The sequence below is a fragment of the Condylura cristata genome, unplaced genomic scaffold (assembly GCF_000260355.1).
Source record: "Condylura cristata isolate star-nosed mole 26May11 unplaced genomic scaffold, ConCri1.0 scaffold00002, whole genome shotgun sequence".
Lineage (NCBI taxonomy): Eukaryota > Metazoa > Chordata > Mammalia > Eulipotyphla > Talpidae > Condylura > Condylura cristata.
The window spans coordinates 54,058,823-54,072,753 of record NW_004567103.1 but is presented as its reverse complement, the minus strand read 5'-3'; the positions used below and the strand labels follow the sequence as shown (position 1 = coordinate 54,072,753).

General features: G+C 43.9%; 1 protein-coding gene across 1 annotated transcript in view; it reads right to left on the bottom strand.

Annotated features, from left to right (window-relative positions):
• Positions 1–13,040, bottom strand: part of ITGB6 (integrin, beta 6) — a 105,616-nt gene extending 92,576 nt beyond the window's left edge. The window contains exon 1 of the mRNA XM_012728619.1: positions 12,957–13,040. The gene's annotated coding sequence lies outside the window, so the exon portion shown is untranslated. The remainder of the gene's footprint in view (positions 1–12,956) is intronic.
• Between the last annotated feature and the right edge of the window lie 891 nt (positions 13,041–13,931).

Genomic DNA, 13,931 nt, shown 5'->3' with positions numbered 1-13,931 from the left:
TTTTCTAGCTCATCCTCAAGTCCTTCCTTGTGCATTGCCTGACCTCTCAGCTCTCCTCCCTCTTCACCAGGACCGTGAGATCCTCCTACCTGGAGACCAGGGATCTACTCACCTACTTCATGCACAGTGTTAATAATATCCCTCTCTTTAGAAAAAGTACTGAAAGTAGAGTTTAATGCATCTGGGATGGGGACAAGTATCAGCCATGAATCCTAATTTCAAGGGCCTACAGAAAAATGATATTGTGATTGATAAGAAATGTGTATTTGGTCATTCTGATAACAAAGTGTGTCTCAGATATGTCTGGTTGTCATCCAGTGTGTAACTCAGAACTCCCCAAATCCTTGGGATTTCTTAAGTCGTCTTTTGTTAAGTTTATAAGGTGACTCTTAGAAGCAGCAAAATATGGGGGATGGTTGCCAGGTGAACCAATCATGCAATTAAATGTTTGAAAATCCCAGGCCCACCCCTAAGCCTTTGGGAAGGTGCAAAGGGGTTGGAGATTGGGTTCAATTGCTAGTGACCAGTGAATTAATTATGCCTAAGTAATGACGCCTCCACAAACCACAAAAGGAGGGGCTTAGGAGAGCTTCCAGGTTGGTAAACATGTGGCTGTTGGGGGCAGTGTTGTACCTGGAGAGGGCATGGAAGCTCCACCACCTTCCCCCATACCCTAAGTTACAACCTTTTACAGTAAACTAGTGATCAGTGAGTAAATGGGTTCCCTGAGTTCTGTGAGCCACTCTAACAAATTAATTATACCTAAGGAGGGGGTCTTGGAAAACTCTGATTGCTATAGACAGCAATCAGGAGCACAGGTAACAGCCTGGGCTGTATGTGGGCACCTGTAGTCTGAGGGCATCATGGGAATCTCCATCCTATATCCACTTAGCAGAAGCATAGGTAATAGTCAGGCTTGGTGCTGGCATCTGAAGTGGAGAGTAGTCCTAGGAGTCCCTAACCTGTGGAATCTGATGTGAATTCCCAATAGAGAGTGTCAGAATTTAGCTGAAATAAGTACTTGGAAACTGATTTTTTTGTTGATATGAGGGAGCCTCCACACACATAAACTCATGTGGAAATTGCTCTCACAATGCCAATTTCAAAGACTCAGGAGGATATTATAAAGTAGACCTGGTATAGGCAGTAATAGGGAGTGGTGGGGATTGTGGGACAATGAAGAGCACATACTTGATCCAAATGGCAAAGCCACTACTCAGCTCCAGTTAATTGTTGCTATATTAGAATTTGGATGCAAATCTTTTGATATGAGCTTTTAAAGAACCATAAATCTACAATCTTATGCGATTGGACAAGACTAGTAACAAAACAAACACTTATAACAAGCATTATAAAGGCCTTGAAAATTTGCCTGAGGACTCTGTTTGGCCCAGTTAGCCTTAGTAGGTACCTCTTTATTTATGTGTCGGACCCATCAGGGACAGTGTGAGCTAAACTGGGTAGGTTGTGGCTTCTTCTCTTGACATTGGCTTTGTCTCTTGACATCTGTAGACTGGAAGAGTCCTCTCCCTTTATAGAGGAGATAACTGAGACCCAGAGAAGACTATTGGCTTGCCCATAATCATACTATCACTCACTCAGGGCAAGAATGCCAGACTCCTAATTCTCCATTGACTGATCCTTCAAAACAACAGTGTCTTCTCTCTATCTCAAGGTTCATATCTGAGAAAGGATCTTGATGAACGGAAACACACTGTCAGATGTGTAAGTGAATCTTAGCTGTGCCCATATTCTGGGTGGCTAGGGGGATAGTAAAAATGGCTCATGTCCTTAGTGAGTCATCCTGAAACATCACAGCATTTATTATACAAGGACAGACACTAATTATTTATCCAAAGTGAATTGAAATCCCCAAACCACCCAGGTAGAGAAAAATAATCACAATGCTGAATATTCCTGTCATTTATGAGCAAGTCTGCATTCTAGACACCTGAGTCAGAACCCAGGGAGAGAGACTCTTGTTCTTCACCTGACATGGAAAACTTTCCATTTAGGTTATTCTCTAAATGTATGTGTCCTCTTCCCATTTTCAATGTGTGAATCGTCTAACCAAGTCTGCAGGAAAAATGCAGGTATTAAGTTTTGCATTCACTCAACACAGGATTTGTTCTTTCTGGCCTCTCCTTTTGCAAATAGATTTTACAGCACTTAAGACTTAAAGTGCTTGTTTATATTATTGACAATAGGTCCAAAGTAAATATCAGCGTCTGGGTAATTTCACCTTTCTTAAAACCTGGGACTTTCCTAGGTGAGGTAAGAAGACTGAGTTTTTTCAAATTACCCAAGTTACAAGAACTTTGCAGAAAAATCAGTTAATTTTTAGTAATTTACATACCATGATTTCTAGGGCTAAGTCTTGAGGGCAGTTTTATTTATGCTTTACCAGTTGTTTCTACCAACAATCCAATAGGACTACTGTCTAAGATGAGAAGATGGAGTTCTGGGAATGTGAGTTCTCTAACTAAAATGGGGGCCAGTATCTCCTGTTCTGGATCAAGGTTTCCTTCTATGATATCTGAAGCAATGTACATGCAGACATCCTTTGCTCATATTCCCAGAACAGCAGAACCCCATGATATAACTGGACATTACTATAATGCCTTAGTCTGTGGGGACTAACAAAAAGATATCACTGTGATCCTAAAGATTATTTGTTATATTAATTTAAATAAAAACAAGTAAAGGGAGTATTGAATTTGCTACAATTCCTGATAAACAGCATGGGGAAGTTTTCCCCTCTGTAGGAATCAGAAAATCTTGACCAACTCTCTTCTGTGACCTTTGCCAGCCAAAAATAAAAAAGATGGGAGAAAATTTTACAAAGGTTATGCTAGAGAAAGAAGTGGGAAAGATATCAATCATCAGAAAGAGAAGGCCAGGCTAAATAATTCTAAGTAAAACATGAAGTTCATTAGATAATAAAAAGTGCCTCATTGAGATGACATTCACATGATGAGCAGAAGGCAGAGAAAGAGCAGCTACATGGATATCGTGAGTGGAACACACAAGGCAGAAGGAACAGCAGGTGCTGAGATCCTGAGGCAGGAGCATTGCTCACGTAGTTAAGGAAGATGGAGAAGGCCAATGAGGCTGGCAGAGTACAGGAAGAGGGAGGTTTTTGAAGTCCATGAGGTCATTTTTAATATCTGCTGTGTGGAAAGAGAGAAGAATGGAGTTCATTCCTGTCATCTGGCAGTGCTTCCTATCACATAGAAGTTTCTCTTCAGCTTTATACATGATCACAGAGATCATATATCCCGAATGAAAAAAAAAAAAATCCCCAGATCTTAAAGGTGGTCATTGCTTTAGTGTGGAATATTCTTATTTCACATGTGCACGCACAGGCATATGTCAGCTAAGATGAATAAGCAGAACACACAAGATTCCTTTTGTCAGCTCTGCTCCACTTCTACCCTCCTTATTCTAGCCACTGGTCCTGGTGTCTCTCCTCTGGGTCTTTGGGAACTTCAAACTCTTGCTCTAGCTCCAGTGTTTGTAGCTCATAGCTATCCTCTACCCTCTGATGCTAATCCCAGGAGTCTTCTCCATTCCTGAGGGCGGTAAGAGGCAGAGGTTGGCATTCTGGACACCCCCCCCCCCACACACACAATTTAGCCAGTGCATCCCTGGCTTATCAGAATGAAGCATTTTAAAGATTTATTTATGCCTAAAGAACTGGGGTACAGGCCAGAGGTGCAGGGAGGGGCAGCAAGAAGATTCACCAGAGACAGAGTGGGGAACAGAACAGGCTGACTGATGAAGTACACTGCTGAGGGGAGCAGTGGGAAAGCCAGAAAAGGCCTGCCATGCCATGTGGATCACCTCCAGGGGAGGTGGGAATCGAACTCATGCTGAATTGGCTTTAGCTTCTTAGTGCTGTGCTTTAACCCGCCGCGCCACCAGGGAGAGCCCTGTCCATGGAATTTAATGCAGTGCCTGGTGCACAGTGACACTTGCTGAATACTTGCTGACTGAATGAATGAACAAAGCATGCAGGCACAGCCTTCAGGGCACACCCTAGCTTTGCCTGGGAGCCCTTTCTGGCCTCAACTTGTGATTGTCCCCTCCTGTCCCTACATATTCTAACCAAATTCACTCTTCATCTCTCTCTATTCCTAGCCAATATTATTTCACTTGTGTCTGGAATATATTTCCTTTTATCTCTACCTGATACAGTGCACACTTGTTTAAAGCTTCAGCCCCAACACCCTTTTCCAAGTCTTTCCCCATCACTCACTACCCACCTCCCTTCCCCCTCCAAAGTCATTTGTACCTCCCTGTTGCCTAGAGCTCTTTGGTCCTTCCACACAGCCCCTCTCCCTACCTGCCTGGTGTTGGCACCCCTAGGCTTGATCCATCTGCCTCTAAGGCCCTGTGTGGGTATAGCATGTGCCCAATAAAAAGTTGACTTTAAAGTTAGGAGACTGTGTTGAGGGACAGCTAACACAATCTTGGACTCCTTTATTTTTTTACTTTCACCCAGCTACCGTCTGACTTATTCTTTGGTACTGCTCACCCAAAGTGATGTTCTTTTGGCCTTCCTGGGAAAGTTTTGCCAAATTCTTTCCAGCCTGGCTCTTCAGGCATCTTGATTCTCTTCCTCCCTACAGCACCTTTGTCCCTGCCTTTAATGCTCACGTGCATCCATGACTATCCAGAAAAGGTCACATACTTTTTATCTGATCATAGGCCAACACTTCCCAAAAAGTGTCCTGATGGCATCCACCCTGTCTGGGGAAAAGCTGCAACCTGGACTGTGTTCAGCATGTTAAATGGTCTATGAAGTCTGCAGCAAATGTAACTGATTTGCATCATTGAGTCAAGGAATCCTATATTCCTTTGACTGCTGAACAAAGCACCCATTAATTCCCTGAAAGAATTATAACTCTGTAGTGCATCATTGTAAAATGATATCCTGGATGATGTGGGTGTGCAAGAATATGTGTGAAATAAAGTAGGGAATAAATTGCAACTAGCATTGCAACTCATGCATATGCAAAATTGAAGTAATCTATAGGATGAAAGCATTGTATAATAACTACATTATTATATAGTCAACATACATGTGTGCTCCTTAAGTACCTAGTACTGTGCTAGAATTCACTTCATTCCTGAAAAAACTACGAGAGCACTATTACCATCAGTCCCATTTTACATCGAGGAGATAAAAGTGAAGATGCCTCCTAAATTCATGCAGCTGCTAAGTGGTAGATGAGGACACCAAGCCCAGGGTCTGTCGTGGGATCCTGCTCTGAGCAACGTTCTCTAGTGATGCACCACAGGGGTCTCTCAGTCACTTGGATTTACTGGCAACTTTCTAAGAACAGAAAGCCAGTCCTTCATTTGGCAGCCACTGTGCATCCAGCCCTTTCCATACATTGTCATCTCAGGGAAAGTCCTCGGTCACCTTCTGAAGTAGGATCAGTACTGACACCTTGAGCCAGCCAGGTCATGAGCACTTCACCATGTTGCCTTTGCACACTGGGCGGTGCTCAGATGCAGAGCCGGGCCCATAAGTATTCTCTCAGTGCCGTGCTAAGGCTTCCATATGGCTACCCTTTGTAGAAACTCCTTCCAGAAGCCCCTGGAAGGAGGCAAAGACCCCTTCCTGGGAACAGGCTGTGAGCCCAGGAAAAAAGTTTGTACATTTGCGAGAGAAGACAGCATTTGCCAAGGGCATGCACACTTTGAGGTAGTCTTTTTTTCCTTTTACTAGCAAGTCTTGAGTCTAGGAATAAAAGATTAAAAGAGTCTGCCAGTCAGTATAGGTAGGAACTATTAATAATCAAAAAATTCAGTGGTAAAGAGAGGTGGGCTCAATGGCTGGACATTAGCTCTCTGAGAAAGTTGCTCACTTAGCCCTGAGCAGGGCCTTTCTCAAAGATACAGGAGACACCCTCCCCCACCAAGACCACACAAATAGGCATCCAAGTGGGTTGTGAGAGGAGCAAAAATAAGCACCTTTCTCTCTTTCCAAAGTATAGTGGTCGTGGAGGTACGGCTGGTCAAGTGGCAGTTGGGAAGAGGGTATCTACCCTTGGCCCTGAGGCTGTGGAGGACAGTTGACCAGAGCATGGTCTCTGGGGTGTTTGTACAACTAGATGAGCCCCTTAAGGTGGGAGCAGGACAGGGACCCCTGAGCTGTTCATCACCATCTGGGCTTCATTCTTGGCTGAAGGTGCTCTACCAAAATTAGTTCTTTTCAGCCAAAAAAGTATTAGGTTTATTGAGATCTTATGTAAACATGGATAGAGGAACACTTGCAAGTAGGGTAAGGTGATGGTGGGAATCTGGAAAATTATACCAAGTTTCTGGTTGGATAGACAGCACTGACCTCTGTAGTTCTGGAGCCCTGCAACTCCTTATTATACCCTCAGGGGACACCAGAGGAGATTAAGTCTGCTTTGGACAAGGATACCTGTTGGTTAAATTGTGGAAGCTCGAAACACAGCCACTTCCTGGAGTGAAGAAAACCCACAGTGCCATGATGCTGGGCATAGAGGAAACCCAGATGGTTCCTGAACCTCCACGGCAGGTCAAGCCTTGCAGCACCCTACAGGGTAATCTGCTCCTGGGGCAGTCTGATCCCTCTATGCTGTGGAGACAAGGAATCTTCACGTTTTTGCCCAGGGCCAGAACTTATGGGTGGCATGTTGATAAAGCCAGTGTTATGGCAAATGGCAGTCAGGCATCTTCAGGAAGTTGACTTCTCATTCACCAACAATGCATGTGGGTTTACCCAGCTCTGCTTGAACCCTGAGCAGGCTCCTGGGGCAGTCTGATCCCTCTATGTTGTGGAGACAAGGAATCTTCACATTTTTGCCCAGGGCCAGAACCTTGGACTGGCAAGGCTGTACCTGGATAGGGGAGGATCTGCCCCTGAAAGAGTCTAACAGATCTCTGACTACCTCCTCTTTGGTCTTATTTTGACACTGCTGTGTTACAAATATCAAGAAAGCATATTCCTTTACAAGTTAATTTAAAGGTGCCACTTTTGGGAAATCTGAAGAGCAAAGGCTCTGCCCACCTGTCCCTCCCATCAGTCACTTTTCTGGGCCAAAGTGTTAATGTGTAATGACACAGCCCAAGGCAGCCTTTCCCTGAAGCTTCTGGCAGAGGAAAAATCCCCACGACTCCTGGAAAGGAAGTGAGGTCGCGGTGAGGCCATCCGATCACACCAGGAAGGAGAGTTCTTGGGAATTTTTACCTGTGGGAAAGAAAGCTTTTCCACCGCAGGGTTACCCTACCTGGAAAAGCCACCTTTATCTCACCCTCCCTCAAGCTTTGTCTTTTCTTTTTTCTTTCTGGCACCATGGAGTCCAGGTGCCCAGGCTGCCTGGGCTAATGTGTTTTATTCCCTCTTGGTTTCTTGCCAGTTCAAGCCGTCCCTGCCCCAGGCCAAGGCAGCTTCATGTGACTCACCGTCTGAGTCTAGTTCCTACAAGTTCGAGGCTAACTTTGTTTCTTTAGGAAATCTCCAACACTGCCCTGGACTTGCCTAAAATCAACCTTTCTTTGAGACCTAGGACTGCATCATCCTATCATTATTTCTAGCCTGGTAGGCCCTTAAAAATATTTGCTAAGTGAACCCAATAAATGAATGATGAATGAGTGCTATGTTTAACATGGATTTTCTGTTTCATACATATCATTCACAGTTCTCCCAAGAAATAGAACCAATAGAGGTTTTGTGCACGTTAAAAGTGGGAAAAATTTAAAAATAGAAAAAGCTCCCCAGATGCAGTTGATCATGTTGGCCCCCCACCTAGATTGAATATCTAATCTTAATTGTAGTTTCAGGCTTTTCCAAAAGTGTAATCCTAAACCAATCAAACTGGAGTTTCTAGCACCACCATCCCCACAAAATCCTGTCACCAAGCAAACATAGATCTATCATAAAAGCCCAATGAAACAGTCCAAACCTGGACCCCACTTGAAGCTAGGTGCTGACAGCACTGAGATGCTTAAAATGCATGCTCTGGCCTCAAGAAAGATGCCTCTCTGGTGTGGTAGACAGTCTGGTAGACAGAAAATTGCAAATAGGTATAATAAATGCTATAATCAAGATGTGGACAAAACTGGCATACTGCTATTCAGAGTTGGGTAACCTCTAAGTGGGCAAAATGACCTTGGCAACCAGACAGAACCTGATGTCAGCCGGGCTAATATTACGACCTGAGGTGCTCTGCAGAGAGAGATTCAGATACTTTAAATGGACTGTAAAATGGCCAGAGAGTCTCAATGCCAGCAAATGTCGAAACACCGGAGGTGCACTGGGTGTTTGAGGGAGCCTAGCCGGGCACTCCCTTACTGCCCCCTCTGGCTTTTCCTGAATGCCAGTAGAGACTCCTGACCCTGCTCAGCTTTAGATCTGAAGTCATCTGGGTAAATTCCCACCTCTACCCCTGAATGATGCCCGGGAGGGCAGGGTAGAGTTGTGGACCTGTCTGCTGCCTTACCTGTGGTAAACAAGGCTCCAGGCTAACTTGGGCGATATTTCTATTTCTGGAAAAGCAGCAATTGCATTCTGTTTCCCTGCCCAGTAGGTGTGAGCAGACAGCAAGCATCTGCTCACTTCAACTGTGCCGAGGGCTTTTATAATGTGCATATTCTTCTACTTTCTTTCCAACCTTATCTGTTGTCAAATTTAAGATGGAGTTTAACATATTTAGCTGCGGATTCATTGCTAACGCCATGATGGGGTGGTTAAATTAAACTTCTTGTCTCTTGATGTGGGCTCTTATGTGAAAATAGTAAGATCATACAGAACATACGTTTGTATTGGTACAAATAAGTATCAGTGTCCTTGAATCCCCCCTCCCCCACCATTTGAAGTGTTCCTTGTCTTTCCTCTTCCCATTATGTTTATTAAGGTGAAGTTGGTTCATATCATTATATATTTTAGGGGCCATATGTTCAGACCTCTACACATGTATGCTTCAGTCCATGCCACCACCACCATAGCCCCAGTAATCCTCCACTGGGCTCCACTGGCCCTCCCCCTGTCCTGCTCCCACAACACATTCTCTTTTGGTTGCCTCAGTTGCAGCCACATGTCAGGGGTTTGTTGCTGGTCTGGCTGTTTCTGACCCTTTCAGACACAGTCCATGTGGTCAAATCCCATGGCAAGACTCCCAAACCAAGGTTGTCTTAGGTCAAATCTGCCACTGAGTCACGTGGAAGCAGAGAAAGGAGCGGGTGTCATGAGTACAGAAAAAGCAGCAGCAATGCTAAGATGACATGTGGAGACATAAGCATCTGGCAGGTCAGACTACGACCTGAGGCCTAGGAAGTATCTGGAAGCAAATGCCTCAAGCTTGTTGTAATTCTTTCAAGAGGTCAGGGCTGGGAAGGAGCACAGAGGAGCACTCATTTTTTTCCTACACTTGAATTTGATATCAGGGATCTACATTAGTTTTATAATTATCACATTAAAAACAATTAAAATTTTCAGAGCAGCAGTCACAGCAGCTACCACACCCAAGCACCAGCTGACCCCAGAAACCTTAGTCTCTGCTGAATATAGACAACATAGGAGCAGATGACAGATGACTTTGATTTGAGGGCTCTTGCTGCAGATTTTGAAAGCACTACCTAGCCCGGGTAATCCATTCAGAGTGGCACTAGCCTCCGGGGTCCCTATGAGAGCATGTCCCTGGACCCCATCCTAAGAGTGAAGGGTGGTAGATGGTAGGGGTGAAGGTGGCCAGCTGAGTGTTTATTTGCCAACCCGGACAGAGCTGAGGACTGACACAGTTTAATTATCATGCAGAGCTGCAGCTGGAGACGGCTGGAGTGAGTTGGCATCTGCTTTTGCAGAGCACAATTTCTTCAAATAATTAACCACCAGAACTCTTGATTCTCTCTAATTAATGAAGAGGAAGTCTGGAATCTTCAAAGTCCACGAATGTCATGCTGCCATTGTGTCAGGATTGATCTCCTTTGTTCTAAACCGAAGAGCATGCCTCTCCTGCCTCTCCTAATTCTTTATAAATTGAATTTTTCTATTACTAGTTGTGACAGCTAAGTAACATGACTTCAGAAATTCACCCGCAGTTCATGCCAGCATTAGAAGCCTGAATAATAATAATTTTTTAAAAAGAACCATAATGGAGCAAGCTTTCTGTCTCTGACCCAGAATTAATCGTCGTGAAGCGACACCTCCTGAAAGGAGGGTTGTTAATTAGCTCTAATGGATCTTGCTAGGTGGAGTCTGAATTATTGGGAAGTCTGCAAACAGAGGGAAAGGGAGGAAGGGCTTTCATTTTCTGCTCTTCTCCGTGGGTGGGTGGAGGACAGACGTGAGACTTTGAATCTGCGGCTGGAGAGGATGGGGCACAGACAGGGAGCCATGATGGAGACCACAGTAGAGTTTAGCCTAGAGCGGGGGAGCCTCAAAATTCACCAGTTCTGAACAGCTTTGAGGAAAACAAGTAGAAGTCGCTATTTTCAGTGCAAATGGCTTTACCCTGTGACCTAATCTGAGCATATAATGAACCCCCCACATATAAGCCAGAGGGGGATCTTCTTAAACTCTCCAGATGATATCCCACCTCTGCTTCCAAGTTCCTAGTGGCCTCATCCCTCTACAGGAAAGCAAGTGTACATCAGCTTACGCTACCTACCTGTCTTCCACTGTTTCCCTATGCCTCATTTCCTCTACTTTCCTCCTCATCTACTCCTAAGCATACTTGTTTTCTTGATGTTCCACCAATACTCCAGGCATGCTTCTGCCTCAGGACCTTTGCACTGGCTGTTCTGTATAGAGCATTGCTTTCCAAATATCCACTTGACTCCCTTCTTTTCCCTTAGGATTTTGCTCAAATATCACTTTCTCAATGAGCCTGATAATGACCACCCTAAGTAAAATAGGATCCTCCAGCACTCTCCATTCTAGTTACTGTAGTTTTTTGCCTTCTTCTAATACATCATATAATTTCCTTATTTATTATTTTTATTGTTAAATATTTACCTCTATCTCCCACTAGATTTGAAGCTCCACAAAAACAGGAATTCTTCTGTTTCATTCACGGATGTATTCCTGGCACCTAGAACTATGCCAGTTCAATAAATATTTGCAGAGTGAATGAATCAGTCATCACACTTCAGAGTGTTGGCTGGTATGTGTGAAGACTGCATGTGCCCATCCAAAATGATTGCTCAAACATCTCATAAAGTCTGAGGTATGAGCTGTTGCTTTTTCTTTCTTAAGAAACACTAGATAAAGTACTGTTGTTCCCTTTGGCTGCCAAATGTTAATAATTAAAGCAAACATTGTGATCAGAGTTAACTATTACATGAGGTATTTCTTTCCCAGTGACTTCTGATAGAGGCAGCCGGTGTCAAACTGGCCAAATAGGGGTGTTGTTAAGGGGCAGAGTGTCAGTTTTTGTCCCCAGGAGTCTATTCTTAAATCCACAGAGAATTTGGTGGTGGTGGTGGCGGGGGGGGGGGTCTTCAAAGTCATCGTGTAGGAGAAATCGTGTTGATGGAAAGGGTCCCTGGTGAACTCGGCAGTGACTGAGAACACTCAGCAGCACCTGAGGCAGAGGCAGACCTGGACACACAGCACAGGGCCAGGGAGGTGCAGTGGACTGTCGCCATCTCCGTGGAGTGTTTCCAAATGCCCTCAAGCCCTTTTAATTAGTGTTTCCCAACACCACCACCACTATTGACTCCTGCACCAAATCTTTTATCAGAGAATACCTCCTGAGGTCTGCTTGTCTATGACTGGTAGAAGTGGGAAAAGGGGGAGGCTTACCTGCCAGGGACCCTAGGAAGGGTAGGAAGCAGATAGATCCAACTGTGCATTCTTCTTAATTTGCACCTCAGCAACCCAGTGCTTAGCTCCAACAAGTGGACCTCAGGAAAACCTGTGCCTTTTATTCATAAACCAGCAAGTGCTGGGTTAAGTGCTAAATCCTGGAACATAGGTTGTAGCCCCAACTCTGCAGATGATGATGGTGTGACCATGCTTCTGTCTTTACCATGTTTCTAGCTCAACTTTCTTAATCCTATATAAAACTCTTATCTATTTCTCTGAATAATTGTCTTTCAAAGATAATGAAAGGAAGACCCAGAGTGTTTAAGGCCCTTGCCACAGTTATTAAAAGGCAGGACCAAAAACAAACAAAAAATTACTGTAAGATCTGGCTATCCCCTGGCTGGGTATTTACACAAAGGAAGTAAAATCTCAGAGGTATTTGTGCCCCCTGTTCACTGCAGCATCACTCCCAGTAGCCAGGCTACGAAACAGCCTGTGCCCTTCAGTGTGTAAAGATGTGAGGGGTGTGTGTGTGTGTCGGAATCCACATGCACAATGGGTATTCTTTATACTCAGAAGGCACTCTTGCTAGCGGCACAACATAAACAGAACTTGAAGGTATCATGCTAAGTAAGGACAAGTATTACTTGGTAGCAGTTATATGTGAAATCTTAAACAGTCAGACTCATAGAAATGAGTAGGAAAAGGGTTGCTAGAGAAGTGGTGGGGGGAAATGGTTAGCAGAAATAGCGAAAAGTTGGTTCAACCAAACAAAGCAAATAAGAGCCAGGACCAGGATCTGAACTCTCTGAAAATCCAATTTCTATCCATTCAGATCAGAATGACAGCCACCCCTTTTCCTCATGGAGCTACAAATGAAACTGCTCATGTGAATAAAGAGATTTTGCTAATTCCAGGTAGAGTCCCAAAGTTAGAGGATGCCTAGAGGTCAGAATTGAGAATCAAACTAACTCTCAGGAGTAAAAGTCTGAATTACTGTGATCTTAGATCCTTGAAATTCAAATTCCAAGGTTGACAATTAGTATATCCCTTCAAAGCCAAGTTTGACATAGGGTGCTGGTTCTAAATAGCAAAATTGACCTTCCCTCTTAGACTCATATTCTAAATTATTCTGAAGATTCCTCCTCCTAAATTGCTTCCGACAACGTACCTGCAGCAGCCTCCAGGATGCTCTTGCTGATTTACAACTGCAATCTTGCTAAGAGGAATGGGAAGAAGCCAGGATGAGTTTCTGTTAGACAGAATTACTGGCATGAAATACTAACATGGCTACAACTTGGCATATAACTGACTGACTGCATGACTGCCCTCCCCTTCTGATTGCACTGAAATAGGTCATTTGTTAGAAAACTGAGGGAGACTTGTTCCTCCATCCCCAGCCCCCAAAGGCTGAAGGAAGAAGGCTGTTCACCGTGCTACTTAGTGTGCGCTTGCTTGCATGTGGCTCCTGAAAGCCGGAGTCGGGCCAGCAAGCTCTTTCCTGACAAGTTTCATGTCAGAGGTTTGTCTTTGATGAGTATTTTATTATGATTGCTGTGTGTAGGACCCCTTCTGTTTTCTGCTTTTAGGAATAAAGACTGGGCAGGATACAAGCAGTAAGCTACAGCTGTCTCTGCTTAAAATATAATGATTAGATGAGATCTGCCATTTGGGTTGGACAAAATATTATCTAAATGAGGAAGAGAGGGTCCTTTTCCCTTGTATTGATTCTCTCTCAGAAACATGACCCATGCTGTCATTTAGTCCTATTTTGCACAAAACAGAAGGTGTTGCAAGAAATAAAACTGTTAAAAGTTACTAAAGACTTAGCTTGGGAAATAAAGTGTTTATTTTCCATTAAGAATGGAAATCTCCAATATTTACAAGTGTCAGATGGATAATATGAGTGAATGAGTGAAGCTATTCCATAATATCTTTGGCTATTTTGGGGGGGGATATATTTTCCTTGTGTATTTGCAGTATACAATTTTTTCCTCCACATAGTCAGAGCCATGTTGGTCTAGCTTTAGTTTTCACAATTTCAATAGAGACAAATGTGTTCTCCCTCACTCATCTTATATCTTCAAAGTCTGCTGAGGCTTACTTCTTCCCCAAACATGTCATGTAATGTGTTACTTCATTCTTA